The sequence below is a fragment of the Apodemus sylvaticus genome, chromosome 5, assembly GCF_947179515.1.
Source record: "Apodemus sylvaticus chromosome 5, mApoSyl1.1, whole genome shotgun sequence".
In the NCBI taxonomy this organism is placed as follows: domain Eukaryota; kingdom Metazoa; phylum Chordata; class Mammalia; order Rodentia; family Muridae; genus Apodemus; species Apodemus sylvaticus.
Window position 1 is genome coordinate 164,779,295 of NC_067476.1, and position 17,793 is coordinate 164,797,087.

Here is a 17,793-nt window from a genome sequence, read left to right on the forward strand (position 1 = left end):
GTAAGCACCTGGAGCTACATCTCCTTGTTGGCCTCTGTGTCCTGTGATATGGTCTAGTCCATGGCTCTGATCTCATCCTCAAGGCTGCAGACAGGGCTCTGATTTCACCTGCAATGGAGGGAATTGGGCCCCGTCTTCCAAGCACCACCAGCATCAGTCGTTTGCACGGTGTTCGTGTTGGGAAGCTTTCATGGGGTCTCTGCATCATCTCACTCAGCCTCGTGACAGTTTTCCTGTTAGATCTGCTATGGAGAGTGCAGGTATGCCCCTTCTGAAAGTGGGAGCACACTCTGTGTAATGTCACTATCTTGGGTCTCCTGGCCTTGTAGACTGAAATCCTATCATTGGAGGCATGTCTCTTGCTGGTTTATGGGAAATCATTTGTCTCTGTTCTGCACCTTTCCAGGTCAAAAGCTGGATTGACGGGGCCACAGCCTCCTTCCCTCATTCCTGGGTCATCTTCCACATTCCTTCAAGCCAGCCTTTTAATCTTTTTTGGACTTTTAAGAACCACAAATGGTAGCACCTGCCACTTAGTCATAGTCAGAAAGTCTCTGAGTCCAGTTGTGGTGGCATGTAGCTGCTTATAAAGAGTTTGAGTGCCCAGGATCCAGAACTTCCTCCCTGTGCTTGCCAGTGCTCCATCCACCCTGCTTGCCTTCACTTCCACCTGTCATCATCAATGCCTCTGGCAGACATGGAGTGTTGGGTTTCTGGAGCAGGTGGCTGGACCCTGGTGCTCCTGGCTCAGAAGGGTTGGCTTCTAGCGAAGCTATGGTAGTAGTCACTCAACCTAGGAGGCCAGCTCCAGGCCACAGAATTCCTTTGTGAACCTCTCTCCAGTCAGTATTCCAGTCTTGGTTCTAGGGTACCATAGTGGGCGGAGTTGAAAAATGTGGTTATCAGGGATTTGGAGCCACACTACCCTTTGACAATTAGCTAGTTGTCCCAGACTTCAATCAGCCAGGTTCCTCCAGAACCTTCCCGTTGGCTGCTGCTGCCCATCTGCATTTCCAGTACAGATGAAGAAGGAGAAGGCTCATGTGGTGGATCAGTGTCCCAGAAAAAAACATCATGTGTTCCTGAAGCCCACCCTGTCCACCTCCTGGCCCCAGCTCACCAGGGCCTTCAGGGACCAGATCAGGTTGTCAGGAAATTACAAGAAGAGGCAGCATTGTGAGGACAAACCATGGCAGTGATTGAGGGAACTGATACCAGGGTTCCCAGTTGACCCTAGAGCAGAACTACATGAGCCAGAAGCTGGTTTCAAGGTCCTTCCAAGGATTTTTTAGTTTCATCCTTTAGGGATATTCACTAACATACTCAGTTAAAAGTAACTTGTAAACATCAGACCTGTGTCTAGATGTAGTGGGACATGTCTATAGCCCCAGCACTAGGAAGGCTGATGTAGGAGAATCTTGAGTTGTAGACCAGTCTGGGCTTACACAGTAAGACCCTGACTCAAAACAACCTAAAAGAAGAATGAGAAATCCATTGCTTGGCCCGTATTTGGAACAAAGGAAAAAAAGAAGTCACTGGGTAACCTAGGGTGCTGGTCCCAGTACACTAGTCTTGGTACCCTTCTCCCACAATGAGTAGGAGCTAGATCCAGAGTTGTAGATGATCAGTTGCAATCTGGTAGCACCTCCCTCCTGCATGTAGCTCTGTGGCCCTTTCCCTCACATCCTAGTGAGCCAGGTCCTGAACTGTGACTTGTGGTGCTGTTAGGGTAGAGTACAGAAGTTTTGAACCTAGCGTCTTTTGGAATTCTTAAAGCTAAATAAATCATGTTGAACTTGAAACCCTCCATATGTAGAACAGTTTCAGGGTGATAATAGTGATTGCCACAGCCAGTAAATTCCCTGACCTGTCCTTGTGCAGACTCCTTACAGGGTTTTACTATGTTGATCTAAGGTCTCCTTGATTTCATTTGCCCTAAGCTAATAACTGGTGAGTCTCAGGATCAGCCTGACTATTCCTGTCCAAATATAAATATTAAATATATAGACACACACACTCCCCTAACTCCTATACTGGTAGGCAATGTAGATGGTACTGTGATGTGTTGCCAAGGGAGTGCTGGAATCTGTGCATGGAAGTTCATCCCGTGCAGTGGATGCTCCTTCAGGACCAGAAACTGATCGCTTCTGACCACAGAAAGTAGTTGGGAGAGACCCTGGGGGACCCATCTACCAAGGCTGCTGGAGTGTAGATTTCTGTTTGTGCCCAATGATGTCTTTCCTTGTCTTCCTTTTGACTGTATTTTAAATTTACTTTAGATGATTCTGTGCAATGTTTATGACCTTTCCTACCCTTCTAATGTTCAGTTAACACAGCCAGCACCCAATGGGGAAAGACCAGGCTGGGTGGTGGTGGCAAATGCCTTTAATCCCAGCACTTGGGAAGCAGAGGCAGGTGGCTCTCTGAGCCTGATCTACAGAACTAGCTAGTTCTAGGACAACCAGGACTACACACCAAGAAATCCTGTCTTTAAAAAAACAAAAGAAAGAAACCAGTGCTTACGGTGGTTAGGCAACTTTTTCCCCAAGTTAGTTGCTGGATTTGTTCCTGAATCATAAAGCCAGTCTTTTCTCAGATGTCAAGATTTAATATCAGTCAGTACCTATTGTCCTGCTGACCCATGGCTTCTATTACAGGTGAACCTTGTGTAAAGGAGGTGCCAGTGTTGCAGCTGGTAGTCTCCAGAGATAGTGACTTAATCATTCAAGCTGTCCCTGGAGGGTGAAGGTGCTGTGGTACAGAGAACTGGTGGGCTGTGAGCATCCTCCTTTGGCCTTCAGTACACGTTTTATTGAGGGACAGCTGTGAACCCATGTGTCCGAGCACTGGCTTGTTCCTTTTCATTTTGGTTGAATTATCCTCCTATGGAAGTGGCAAAACCTACATCTTTACTGTCCTTACAAGCACAGTGTGTTGTCACATGCTGTGAGTGTGGGTTGTGGTGTGTGTCAGTGTGTGTACATATGTGTATATGTATATATCACACAGCAGGCCTGTCATGCCTCTGGTGGCAAAGCAACAAGTACAATAAAAGTCAGCTCCAAAACAGCCTGTGGTTTTTTGAAGTGTTGGGCAGGGATAGGGTCTCCTGGCAAAACGCAAAAGGAAACCCTAAGTTTATTGTGTACATAGATACATGGACCTGAATGCATAAGCCCTGGCCAACATTGGCTTCAGCTATGTATAGGCTAGAATGATGCCCATACCAAATATATCCCAGGGAACCATGGGAAGGTCACCTGACCTACAAGGATAATAAGGGTCTGGGACATGACTAGAAACTCCTCTCTTGAAAACTAAGATCAGTTTTATGAGTACCAGATAAAAATTAGTAATCTAGGTACATGTAAAGGATAGCCTGGTTAGGATCTTATGCTGCCAAGGAAGGGCCTAGGTCAAGTGCCCCATAGGGTGGACTTTTGATATGTTTTCTAGGAAAGTGTCTCAATACTAAGTTGGGGAAAGAAATTTTCACTTAAGAGAGTTTTTAAGAGCTACAAGCAAGTGCATGTAAAGCCTGTCCTAATTTTACCCACTGCTGAAGACTTGTTTACAGCAGGGTACAAGCTGCTGTCAGTTCAGGCTGACTGGTGTCCCTCCAAGGGCCAAGCTGAAAGCTATGGTGGTTCTGCATGGTGACCTGTCTAAATGTTGACCTAAAAGATAGCTGTTATATAATAAATGTTTTCACTGCAGACCAGATAAGTGTCTTATTAGTGTTTTCCTGCTAACCACTTGTGAATTTGGCACTAAAATGGCACCTGATGTTGGTTCCTGCTGGGTTCCTTTTGGGCTGACTCTCATTTCCTGGTCCAGCTGTGAGCATCCTTCCCTCTTAGTTCTAATACCTCATTTCTGAATCTCATGACTAGAATGATGGAAAGCACCTGTTAGTCCCTTGCATCTTTAATCCCTGCTAAGGCAAGTGGATTTCTGTGACTTGTTGGCCAGCCTGGTCTGCTAGTCAAAATAGCAAGTTCCAGGACAGCCTAGGCTACATAGACCTTGGGGGAGGTGGGTCATGGACAGACCTATAAGCCCCGGGCAGTCAGGTTTCTTGAGCCCTCAGGGTGTGCCTGGCCCCCTAGTGGTTGAATCATTGCCTCACAGCTCTGGCTTTTTACTTCAGAGCAGGTAATACTATCTATACCCATGCTCTCTGGTCTTAATGGCCAAACCAAGCCACTGGATTATGACTACTAGCTCAGCTATTCCTTCATCTTCCTGACTTGACACATCTCTAGCTTCTATTTGTAGCTTCCAGAACCTTCCCTGCTGCTCATACTTTCATAGTATTTGGGCTGGTCCCATTTCCAGTGCAATGTAAACAAGATCTGGGGCAGCACACATTGGGGGCTACATGAAACTGGTTCTGGCATATGTGGCGTTGTTGATTCTGAGAGTGTGAGACCTTGACCACACAACATGACTCTTGTTTTTAATTAGAAGCTTAAATGCATAGTGCAGGGGGCATCTAGATAGCTTACCTCCGTACCCAACTAGGTAGCTTTATCTCTGTCTACCTTTTGTCCTGGCCATTTATATTTCTGAGAGATGTAGTCTACAAAGTCTTCCTGGCTGTATAATGGCTGGTATAAGAACAACTCCTAGCTGTTATTGGCCCAGTTTATCCATGCTTCAGCATTTCTTGGTAGGATCCAACCTGCTGTGTCTTAACCATCTGGCCCTTCAGATGTCATAGTCCTGGGGGAAATTTATGAGTTTCTCTGTACACACTCGTGCATGCACACTTACCTGATGGCAGATGTATTAGTTTGGGTTCTCTAGAGTCACAGAACATATGGATAGTCTTTATATAGTTAGGGAATTTGTCGATGACTTACAGTCTATAGTCCAACTCCCCAACAATGGTCAGCAGCAGCTGTGGCTATAAGTCCAAGGATCTAGCAGTTTCTCAGTCCCACGAGGCAAGCAGGCAAGAAAGAGTGAGTGAATCTTCCTTCTTCCAATGTCCTTATATATCTCCAGCAGAGGGTGTAGCCCAGATTAAAGGCTGTAGTTCTCCAACAGAGGGTGTGGCCCAGATTAAAGGCCTGTGCATCCATGCCTTTAATCCCAGATGATCTTGAACTCGGAGATCTCCTTGTCTTAATCTTCTGAAGAGCAGGTGTGGCCTAGGATAATCAGTTCAAGTTCTCATGTCCTTTTGTTTGGTGTCTGTGTTTCTCCCGATACTGTGATGAGTCCTGGGTTTCAACAAAATACATGTGTTCCTTAGGTGCCATTTTGAAGACCTTAGGGCTAGAGCGCAGTCCCTGGTTACAGCAGTACCAGCCTGAGGCTGAGCCCCAAACACTTCTATAGAGTGAAAGAAGACACCTTGACCATGAAGTCCCTCAGGTCTGACCAGGTCCTTGCTTGTCTGATCTGCACCCTGTCTGATGGATGGAAACTTTTGTGTCCTTAATCACATTTTCTTTTCCTTCCCTTCTTTCCACCCTTCCTTCCTTGCTGCCTCACTCTACCTCTGGGTGGCCTGGATGGAATTCATTGTGTAGGTAGCTCAACCACTAAGTTTTTGAGACAGTTTCACTGTGTACCCCTGGCTGTTCTGGAACTTGGTCTGTACACCACACTGACCCTCCAACTCAGAGGTCTGCCTGCCTCTACCTCTTGAATGCTGGGATTAAAGGTGTACACAACCACTACCTGGATTGTCTTTTAATTTGTATGTGTATATGTTTTGCTTGTATGCATGTGTATATCACGTGCCTACAGTGCTTGTGGAGGATGGAGAAGATGGTTCTCCCGAAACTGAAATTATAAAATAGTTGTGAACTACTGGATAAATACTGGGAGTCAAACCCTGATCTCTAGAAAAGCAGTCAGTGTCTGCTTTCTTCAGCCTCTTGCCCTTCATCTTTAATGTGGGCTAGACAGATTAATTTTCTTCCCTCCCCTGACTTCTGTTTGTAATACTAGAAATCAAATTTAGAGCCTCACACATACTAGGCAGGCATTTAACCATTGAGCTACATTTCCAGTCTGAGAAACTCTTGAAAGGCTATTTAATTAAAGCTAGTGTTTGCTTGGGTTTTTTTGTTTGTTTGTTTGTTTGTTTGTTTTGAGACAAGGCCTTGCTATATAGTCCTGTGAAACTAATCTTTGTTTTGAAAAAGCTGTACATGGTAGTGCATACCTATAATTCTAGCACTCAAAGGAGAGAGACAGGAAGATTGCTGCTAGTTTGAGTATCCAGTCTGGCTTACATAACATGTTCCAGGCCAGCCAAGACTATATAACAACCCTTTTTCAAAAGCATGTACGTGAACTAGAGAGGTATCAGTGGTTAATGGAACTTGATGCTCTTCCAGAGAACTGGATTTCAGGTCCCAGGACCCACATCAGGCAGCTCACAACTGAATTACATCGGGAGATCTAACACCTCTGGCCTCTGCAGACACTTGCATTTGTGTCCATATTATACCCGTATATAGATATATATACACATGATTAAAAACAATAAAAATAAGTCGGGGCTTCAAAAACCAAATGTTTGGTCAGGGGGTGAAAAACACCCTAAGAGTTCTAAGAATAATCACCTTAGAACTTCCCTTTCAGACTGAAAACTAAGCAATTTGGTTCAGATTTCCCATAAAGGAATAAAATGAGATAATGAAACCCAGTTTGTTCTCCCTGAGGTGGCCCCTAGTATGTCTATCCACTTTTCTTCTTGGCGCCTTGTTTGCTAGTGTTGGCTCCACAAAAACACAGAAATGTAAATTACAAGAATGTGTCCATATTTCAGGTGTGGTGTATGGGGCTGTTTTAGGTTGTGCACAGCAGCTAACTGATTTGCCTCGTGCTCTGGCAGAAGTATGGTTTTGCCTGCTGCAGATAGTTTCTGCAATCGTGTGATGTTTGGAATACTGGGGGCTTTACAGAATGTATAAATGCAAGTATCTGGAGAGGTGGAGGATTTTTGGTTGTTGTCGGTTGGGGGTTGGGGTTTGTTAAGTAGTTGTGCACAAAGAAGCAAGAAGAAATTAGGTATCTTGATGGTGAAGTTTTTTTCATAGGTTATGAATTTTTTCATCACAAGTATTTTTATAGATATTGCTATGCTATACTAAATCACTTGCATTCTTTTTCATTCAGCTTTGATGGTTCAGAAATCTGCCTGGATGGATATACCTAGGCCAGGCTCATTCATTTCCTCGTCTGCCCAGATAACATAATAACAGCTGGCTCTTAAGCCAGAGGTATGTTTGTGCATACCTTTAATCCTAGCAGTTAGGAAGTGGAAGCAATCAGGTCTTTGTGAATTTGAGCCAGGCTGGTCTGTGCAATGAGACCCTGTATCAAGAAGAACAAATATTCTGGGTTATGGTGGTATTGTACCCCCTTATCCTAGCACTTGGAATATGGAGGAGTTCAAGGCCAGCCTGGAGTACAGAATGAATTCCAGGACAGCCAACAATATACAAAGAAAGACCTGTCTCAAAAAAACAAATTGACCACCCAGAATTTTACATGTTTCTGATACAAAGTTGCCCTTGGGGTAGGATTACAAGGTGTAAGTTCTGAAGACCTTCCTTTGACTCTTGGTACCCAAGTGCTCTGTCAAGTAGTTACCTCCCTTGCCTTTTCCTTGTTCTGGTCCTTAACAACTCTGCTGCCAGATGTTTTTCATGATTTAGTTTTACTTTTTTTTTTTTTTTTTTTTTTTTTTTTTTTTTTTTGGTTTTTCGAGACAGGGTTTCTCTGTGTAGTCCTGGCTGTCCTGGAACTCACTCTGTAGACCAGGCTGGCTTTGAACTCAGAAATCCGCCTGCCTCTGCCTCCCAAGTACTGGGGTTACAGGCATGCGCCACCACGCCCGGCTTGATTTAGTCTTACATATTTTTTTTTTTAGGTAGAATCCGTGTGTATTATTGTTTTGTTTTGTTTTGTTTTTTCATTTTAAGAGTATAAAATATGTAACACTAAACTTGAATGAGGAACTTTTAGGATAGTTGAGTGGGAAGATCATTTCTAGACACTGTGCTCACCTCCAGACCACTCTACTGGGAAGGAAGAGCTACACAACTGGGAGGGGCCTCTTGGTGCTATTCCCAGCACAGACTCAGGAGAGTCCCTCACAGATGGACTACTCAAGTATTTGATCCAGGGACTTGGGGCTGGTCTCTGTAGCTTGTCTTGCTACTTTGTGGGTTCTTTTGTCTTCCACCCTTGACTTTTTTTTTCCTTCCACCCTTTCAATCCCCTAACACTAGTAAAAGATAAAAGGGATAAGAAAAGAGATCTCATAATAAAGTCAGGGCTCTGAAAGGGGGCAGTGTTATTTAGACTACTTCCTGCTGATTAGGGATGTTGAGTTCCTTTGGGCAAGTTTGATCTTTGCTGTCGATAACTAATTTTTTCTTGCTTTTTTTCCACAAGACTACTTAACAAAAACCCAACTAACAACCAACCAACAACCCTCCATCATCTCTCCAGGTCCTAGCATTTGTATACCCTCTGAAAAATCCCCAGAATTCCAAATGTCACACAATTGCAGAAACTATATCTACAGTGGGCAAAAACATAACCTCTGCCAGAGCACAAGGCAAATCATAGCTGCTTTGGACAATCTGAAGCAGCCTCATATCCCACACCTACGATTAAAATGAAAACATTCTTATATTTCTGTGTTTCTTAAACCAAAATTCCAGAATTGCCACTGCATTTCCCTCCTCCTGTTTTAAGCCATTAATTATGCCTGGTGTAGCAGGAAATTATAAACAGACATTTACAATGAAATAAGCACAGTTCTGGTTAGTGGCTAAGATTTTCAGAAGACCTCTCCTGCTCAATTCTCACCTCCATCAGTTTTGATAGTATCCACAACTTTTCATTTCCTGTGGAAATATAAAGAAATATGCATCCCCAATGCAAAATTTCTGTGGACTCCCATTCTGATATTAACATACCCTTTAAGTATGTAGAATAATTCCATATTTTTTTTCTATTACTCGGTTGCTGTTGTCCTTTCTCATTAACTTTCAGAAAATTTGGGCTGGAGAGACAGCTCGGCGGTTAACAGCACTGACTGCTCTTCCAGAAGTCATGAGTTCAATTCCTGGCAACCACATGGTGGCTCACAACCATCTATAATGGGATCTGATGCCCTCTTCTGATGTGTCTGAAGATAGCTACAGTGTACTCATATACATAAAATAAATAAATCTTTAAATTTTTTTCAGAAAATTTAAAGTTAAATTTAGTCTACCATTGCTGCATTCTGTAGCTGGGTCCTGGAACAGAAGCTGAGGGATGGGTCAGGGAAACGGTGAAAAGGAGGAGGCCAGGATAGAGGCCCCAACTTTAATGGCGGTCAGATCATTTAACAGTTTGGGCAAGCCCCTCTCCCCAGACTCCAGGCTCAGTTCCGGGGAAGTCATCTGGCAGTTCTTGGCTCCACTGCTCAGGCAGCCGGGTGTATCACCTGCTTAATTCTGGAATTCATAGACCTGGAGGAACAATTAACTTCACCTCACTCTGAGCACTCCACCCTAGGTAGAGCAGGATCCTGAACAGCACAGGAATCCCTGCTCAACAAAGTCTGGGAGAGGAAGTTCACCTTGATCAATGTGGAGTTCCTACCAAGTGGCATGACACCCCAACATGGCTCTGTATAATCCATGTGGGTCTTATAAGTATTTCTTTAAAGATTTGTTTGCTTTATGTATATGAGTGCAGTCTTCAGACGCACCAGAAGAGGGCATCGGATCCCATTACAGATGGTTGTGAGCCACCATGTGGTTGCTGGGAATTGAAGGACCTCTGGAAGAGCAGTTGAAAGAGCAGTTGGTGCTCTTAACCACTGAGCCATCTCTCCAGCTCTTTAAAAGCATTTTTAAAGGTGTGATTAGATCTTTCTACCACCACTTATTTTGTAGGATTGTATGTCCTACTTGTAATATGCTTTACTTTATAATACACAAGGAATTGCTTCACCATACTGAAGACATGTGCTGGAGCATTGTCAGTGTTAATTTGTACAGGTATCCCCATAATAGCTAATACTTTCAGTAAATGTGTAATTACAGAATCATCCTTTTCAGAGCTCAAAGCAGTTGTCCATTGAAAGCCTGAATATGTATCAATGGTATGGTATACAAACTTTAGTTTTCTAAAATTTGCAAAATTAAACATCCATTTGCCTTTTGGGGGGGTACCCCTAAGGTTACTTCCTGTGGACAATGGAATTTGGTTATAAAAAGAACAAGTAGGATATTTTCTTATAATTTCCTTGGCTTGTTGTCAGGTGAATTTTTTTTCTTTAAATAGTAAACCATGTTTACTGTCAGCTTGGTATTTTTCATGAAATTTTGAGGTTTCTAATAACTGGTTGGTTTCTTCATTTCTTAGTGCCAATAGACCTACCTGGCAAGCCTGTATGAGACCAAATATAGGTGGTGTATAATGGATAGTTTCTGATTACCTGTTGCGGTTGCAAAAAAACAAGGTTAATTCTGAATTATCAGGAACTAATTCAGCAGTTTCTATATGCAAAAGGTCTCATTCTGCATATTGAGAGTAATCACAGTAAGAGATTCAGGAAAATCTAATACCATAAGAATTGGGTATAGCTCTGATTTTTGAACTGAAGTATATGGGCTGTGAATTACTTTGCTTATTTTGTCTGACTTATAGTCCGACTTTCTCAGTTTAGAATGTAGGTGGTTCAGGAATTGGTGTTCCGTTTACAATATGTGGGACAATCCAATTAATTCTTTTTATAAACAGAAGACACTTGCTTTTAGGATATTTGTTGTTAATTTCTCCCGAATAGTCGCTATGATCTCTTTGCCAACCTTCACTGATCACCCATAATAATAAATTCTCATCATTAGTAAAAGGTACTAAGATTTCTGCTGGGGCTGTTTCTGACGATTGACGTCTTATTCTACCTTTTATACTTAAATCAGAATATTTTTCTATGTAAGTCCTTATTTATTTTTACTTTTGTGTGCTAAAAAATCTATAATACTGTCTTCCCTTAGCATAATGAGTGCAGTAGGAAAATGAGATGAAGGCAAATAACCAAAATACAATCAAGGTTGGAATTTATACAATCAACATATACATCTTGCAATCTCTTTTTTTGTTTGTTTGTTTGTTTTTGTTTGTTGTTTGTTTGTTTTTTTTGGATTTTGATTTTTTCGAGACAGGGTTTCTTTGTATAGCCCTGGCTGTCCTGGAACTCACTCTGTAGACCAGGCTGGCCTCGAACCTAGAAATCTTCCTGCCTCTGCCTCCCAGAGTGCTGGGATTACAGGCCTGCGCCACCACTGCCCGGCTTGCAATCTCTTTTCTACCAGAGTTAACTCTTTTTGCTTCAGCTGCTAGCCATCTTGAACTGTTTGAGTCTGAATCTTCTTGTAACATTTGAAACAAATTACTTAACTCTTGAATAGGCTATAGCCAATTAATGTCTTCTATTAATTTTTGAAAATCATTAAGAGTTTATAACTGATTTCTTCTGATCTGTACCTTTTGTGGTTGAATTTTGTTTTGTTTTGTTTTGTTTTTGTTTTTTGTTTTTGATCTTTCGAGACAGGGTTTCTCTGTGTAGCTCTGGCTGTCCTGGAACTCACTCTGTAGACCAGGCTGTCCTCGAACTCAGAAATCTGCCTGCCTCTGCCTCCCAAGTGCTGGGATTACAGGCGTGCGCCACCACGCCCGGCCTGTGGTTGAATTTTTTGTTGACATATTTTATAGCCCAAATAGTTAATAGAATCTCGTCTCTGTAGTTTTTCAGGAACAATCTTTAACCCCCAGCATGTCAGAATTCTTAGAATTTCCTTTTCTCTAAAATATCTTCAGAATCAGCCAACAAAATGTCACCCATGTAATGATAAAAATAACAGATTGAGGAAATTGACTACAAATTATTTCTTGCAGTTGTTGCACAAAATTTCGATATAAAGTTGGACTGTTTTAACATTCCCTGTGAAAGAACTTTCCACTGATACCTTTTTACAGGTTGACCATTATTATACATTAGTATGGTAAAAGCAAACCTTTCCCTATCCTGCTCATGCAAGAGGATGGTAAAGAAGCAGTCTCTTAAATCAATTATTATCATAAACAATGCCTTAGGTAATAAAGAATGGAAAGGAACTCCAGACCATAACAGACCCATTAGTTAAATTACTCTATGTACTGCTCTTACATCTGTTAACACTCTCTGTTTTCCTGATTTCTTTTTTATAAAGAAAATTATAAATTCTTTTTTAATACAGAGGAATTTCATGGGCTAGTAGACTCTTCTATATATTGAGTCTCCAGCTGCTCTTATACCAGCTGATCAAGTGGCTGTACTTTTTCCTTAGTTAACAGCCATTGCTCCATCAACACAGGCTTGTCAGTCAACCATTTTAAGGGTAGGGCCTTCAGACCTAAGGTAGGTATTTCAGCAGTGGTCCCTCATATAGATTTGGAAACTCAATACCTGCTATGGCTATGTCCTGTGTTTGAACAGTTATCATAGTCTGGAGGTGTTTTGATGACATATATCAACACCTTCCCGAGGAGCATCTACCAGACATCCCTTGTCTCATCATGAGCTGTCTCTGGGATTGCAGGAATTTTAACCTGAGTACCCACTGTTGTAAAATGATCCCTTCCCCATAAATTTATGGGTATGTCAGTCACATATGGCTTTAACTTTCCTTTTCGACCTTCTGGTCTCACACATTAAACCCATTGCACACTTTGTTTTATCTGAGGTATCTTTCCAATTCCTAGAAACTGGGCATAAACCTTTGAAGTAGCCTTTCTAAATTCCAAGATTTTTGTGAAATGATACATTGGCTCCTGTGTCCACCAAACCTTCTATTTCAATACCATTTCATTGCAATTTTAATTTTGTTCTCTGATCATTAAAACTGTTTGCCTGAACACACATTTTCCAGTACTTCCAAACTTCTCATGCTCTTTTTTTATTTTTAAGATTTATTTATTTATTTATTTACATATGAGTACACTGTAGCTGTCTTCAGATGCACCAGAAGAGGGCATCACATCCCATTACAGATGGTTGTGAGTCACCATGTGGCTGCTAGGAGTTGACTACTCTTCCAGAGGTTCTAAGTCCCACTCTGGTTATATGGTCGGATTCTCAAAACAGGCTGTTTCATCAGATTGTCCTCCCTCCTTTTCAGCTTTTCCCTGACCCAATCATGCTCCGGTGCCCCCTTTTCCTCCCACAGGAAACTCCTACTCTCTTGCTTAGTCACTGGGACTGAGCCTTTTTGTTTTCTCTTTCTGGTGTTCCTTGCTTCCTAAGAGCTTCCAACTCCACCTGCAATGTTTTCAGCTGCACAGCCAACTCTGAAACCCTTTCAGAAATGAGAGTAAAGCAACCCCTTTCTTTTCCCATTTCAGCCTTGTTTTATTTCTCAGGACCCTCCATTTTCACCTGCAATTTTCCCAATTGCTCAGCTACTTTCATCTCCTCCCTCTCTCTCTCTTTCTCTTTTTTCTTTTTTTTTAATTTTTTATTTATATGATGAGCACGCTGTAGCTGTCTTCAGACACACCAGAAGAGGGCATCAGATCCCATGACAGATGGTTGTGAGCCACCATGTGGTTACTGGGAATTAAACTCAGGACCTCTGGAAGAGCACTGAGCCATCTCTCCAGCACCTCTTTCTCTTTCTCTCTCTCTCTCTCTCTCTTTCTTTCTTTCTTCCTTCCTTCCCTTTCTTTCTTTCCTTCCTTCCTTTCTTCTTTCCTTTCTTCCTTCCTTCCTTCCTTCCTTCCTTCCTTCCTTCCTTCCTTCCTTCCTTCCTTCCTTCTTTCCTTCCTTTTTTCTGAGACAGGGTTTCTCTGTATAGCCCTGGCTGTCCTGGAACTCACTCTGTAGACCAGGATAGTCTCGAACTCAGAAATCCATCTGCCTCTGCCTCCCAAGTTCTGGGATTAAAGGCATGTGCACCACTGCCCAGCCTTTCATCCCTTTTTAAAGCAGAATATAAGAAAAAGAAAAAACAAAATCCCCTCTGGGAGCAAAGCAGAAGATATCTGAGTGGCAACAGCCAAAATAAAATTTTTGCTTGAATCTAAAAGAATAAAAAATAAAACAGCCATTTCTTTGTCTCCTGCCATTTTCTTTACAGCATTTGAAATAAAATTTCCCATTCTGCCATATATTGAGTACCACTTGTAGTTTGTCTTTTGCTACTTTGTTAGGGGGGAGGGGTCTTCTTTCTTCCATCCTTTCAATACCTTAACACTAGATAAGAAAACATAAGGCTAGAGAGGAAAGGAAAGAGATCCTAAATAAAGTCAAGGGTTGGAAAGGGGCAACATTATTGTTAGACTACTTCTTACTGATTAGGAGCATAGAGTTCCTTGGGGCAGGTTTGATCTTTGTCAGGATATCTCTATCTATTTCCCCTCCTCTTCCTTCATGAATGGCTACTTAACTGTGACCAACAACTAACCAAAAACCTTCCACCCCTTCAGCCCTAGCTGAAAAAAATCCCCAGAATTCCAAATGTCACACAATTGCAGAAAGTATCTGCAGCTGGCAAAATCAAACCTCTGCTGGAGCATGAGGCAAATCATAGCTTCTGTGGACAATCTGAAGCAGCCCATACCCCACACCTGGGATTAAAATTTTTTTTCGTTTTTTTTTTTTTGTTTTTTTTTTTGTTTTTTTTTTTTTGTTTGTTTGTTTGTTTTTTTGTTTCTCTGCATAGCCCTGGCTGTCCTGGAACTCACTCTGTAGACCAGGCTGGTCTCGAACTCAGAAATCCGCCTGCCTCTGCCTCCCAGAGTGCTGGGATTACAGGCATGCGCCACCACCGCCTGGCCAACATACTCTTATATTTCTGTGTTTTTAAAAGAACTCAAGCCAGGTGGTGGTGGCAGTGCATGCCTGTAATCCCAGCACTCTGGGAGGCAAAAGCAGGCGGATTTCTGAGTTCGAGGCCAGCCTGGTCTACAGGCTTAGTAGTTTTGTTTCTCAGGACCCTCAATTTTCACCTGCAATTTTCCCAGTTGCTCAGCCAGTCTTTCATCCCCCTTTCTCTCTCTTTCTCTTTCTCTTTCTCTCCTCTCCTCTCCTCTCCTCTCCTCTCCTCTCCTCTCCTCTCCTCTCTCTCTCTCTCTCTCTCTCTCTCTCTCTCTCTCTCTCCCTCCCTCCCTTCCTCCCTCCCTCCCTCTCCTTTCTTTCTGGAACTCTGAGTGAGTTCCAGGACAGCCAGGGCTATACAGAGAAACCCTGTCTCAAAAAAAACCAAAATCCAAATAAATAAAAGAACTCCAATTTCCAGAATTATTACTGTAGGTCTCAATTCCCCTAGCTTACTTACACTTGATCAGCCAACCATCATGACAAGTACCTCCAGAGAATCCACAAGAGGAATGAATATAGAGAAGAGCCACTGCAAGTTCTAGGAGGATGCAGATAGCTAGGCGCATGGAATGCATGCAGCCTAGGGTGGGCAACAGCTTTCCTGCTACTATCTGCATGCATGCTGTGGCTCTATAGGCCCAAGCTTAGGTAGCTTTAGAGCTTAATAACAGTGACTTGTACTGGTAAACATAAATCCCAGGTCCCAAGCTTCCTGGGAGTACCCCAGAACAACAGATGGAGGAACATTTCTCTGTCTCTAGCCATATTTAAACTCTACCACATGTAATTCTATGTAAGCAGAAGTGGTCCAGACTCGAGGCAGGTCTTTACCTCCAATTGGAAGTTGGCTGGTGTAATGGTCCAAAGATCCTGCCACAAGGTTGTTCTACCCGAATGCCCCCATTTTTCACTGCTAAAGTAGCCATTGTTCCCAGCCCTGTGTCTCCCCGGGCCCAGTCAAATATGCTAGATCAAACCAAAAACCACACTTCACTGCTTATCAGCCAGGGTCTCCTTCCTTAAACCTGAACACCAGCTGGGCCAATTCCAGGACAGACAAGGCTACCCAGAGAAACCCTGTCTCAAAAAACCAAACCAATAAAACAAAACACCACCACCACCCTGACCTCCAGCCCTGGACTTGACTGTGGAGAGCCTCAACATTTCACACCTTCAGGGTATGATGGAGCGTACTTCTAATCCTAGCACTTGGAAGGCAGAGGAAATCAGATCTCTGTTAAGTTTGAGGCAGTCTAGTCTATACAGTGGGTTCCAGGCCATCCAATGCTACAAAGTGAGAATCTTCTCTCCTAGCCCCCCTCAAAAACAAACAAAAAACTAAACCCTCAGTATCCAAAATTATCTCTAACTGCCTTTCATCTGGTGTGCAAAACTCTGCTGTTCTACAGATGTCCTACCTGCAATGCTTTTGTTGCAGGACTTCTGGAGCACCCAACATACAACGCACCTCATGGCCCAGGCCCAGCCATCTTTATCTACTGCTTCCTGATTCCAGGGTGTCAGGGTCCTCTACTAACTCAACAGACCTGGACTGCTCCAAGCTCTACACTTCCTTTTTTTCTAGGTAAGGACATGTCACCCTGAAACTGCTAAGATCAGGAAAGGGTGGCACCTCACAGGCTGACAACCCTGACACTGACGTTGTAGACATTATTTTCTGACTGGATAGTCTTAGAAACATATACGGAAACTGGCCTTTTTAGCCCATCTGAGTATCACAGAGACTTCTGGGTGAGTGTGAGGGGGGCACTTCAGATCCATATGCAGCATCCACATCCACTACCAGCCAGGCTCTGAGTCTATCTGCTTGCCTCTGTGTTCACTGTTTATAACTTACCTGGCTCCTTGGCACACATCATCCTAGCCTGCAATGGTCCAAGATGGACTAGACATTTAAAGGTACAAAGGCTTTCTATCTCTGAGCATCAAGTCATAACGCTGAGTGTACTCCTTGGACATTTTTACCCAGGCTCAGCTTTGGTCTTGCCTTGCTCAGGAGTGAAGCCCCAAGTGTATGCAGTTGTGCTAAGCTTGTTACCATGAGGACTTAGTGCTTGTGTACCCTGGTCTCAGGGGAATTTCCCCCTAGCTGCTTAGAAAAGTACCCACTTCTTATATCCATAGGACCCTAGTTAGAAAATAAGCCTAACAACTTTCTCAACCTCTAGCCTTGTCTTAACAGGTCCCAGTCTATATCCAAAATGGATAGCTAAGTTTGAGATTTCTCAATAGCATATCTCATATAGATGAAGATATCTAGTCAGGACCTTGAAATTTAGGTCTCCTGCTCTAGGCTATTCTCTGGGCCCTACTGACCTTCAAGAAGACAAAAGAAACTACCTTTTCCTAGGAGCTTGTTACCTATTGTGATAGAGCAATATGGCCCATCCCATCCTAGAGCTTTATCACCACACTTAATATATGCGTGTCTCTGGTATGTGCTGTCTGCTGTGTGTTTGCATGTATTACATGTGTAGGTAGTGTTGGTATGTACATGTGTGTGGATGGGTTTGATTTGTTCTCAGGGAACCAATCATCCTGGTTGGGAAGAGTCTTTCTTCAGTTTTCCAGTTTGCATAAAGTACAGGAATGAGGGAGCCACTGGGTAGAGACTAGAGTTGTGGGAGAGGGTCCACTTACTAGGTTATAGAGAAGGTCCTCCTGACCTCTGCTTTGGTCCTGTCTCCCTCTAGTGCCTGGCTGTTTGTTGGACAAACAACTCATCTTAACTTCCACCATTGTGGGCTGACTTCCACCCAACTCCTCCTTGGCCCCATCACATGACAAGTTAGTTATTCTATGACAAGCAGGAAAAAGGCCCACAGTAGGCTTGAATGGGGTTTAGGGGAGCCTGTTTTAGGTTCCTGGGTTACCTGACA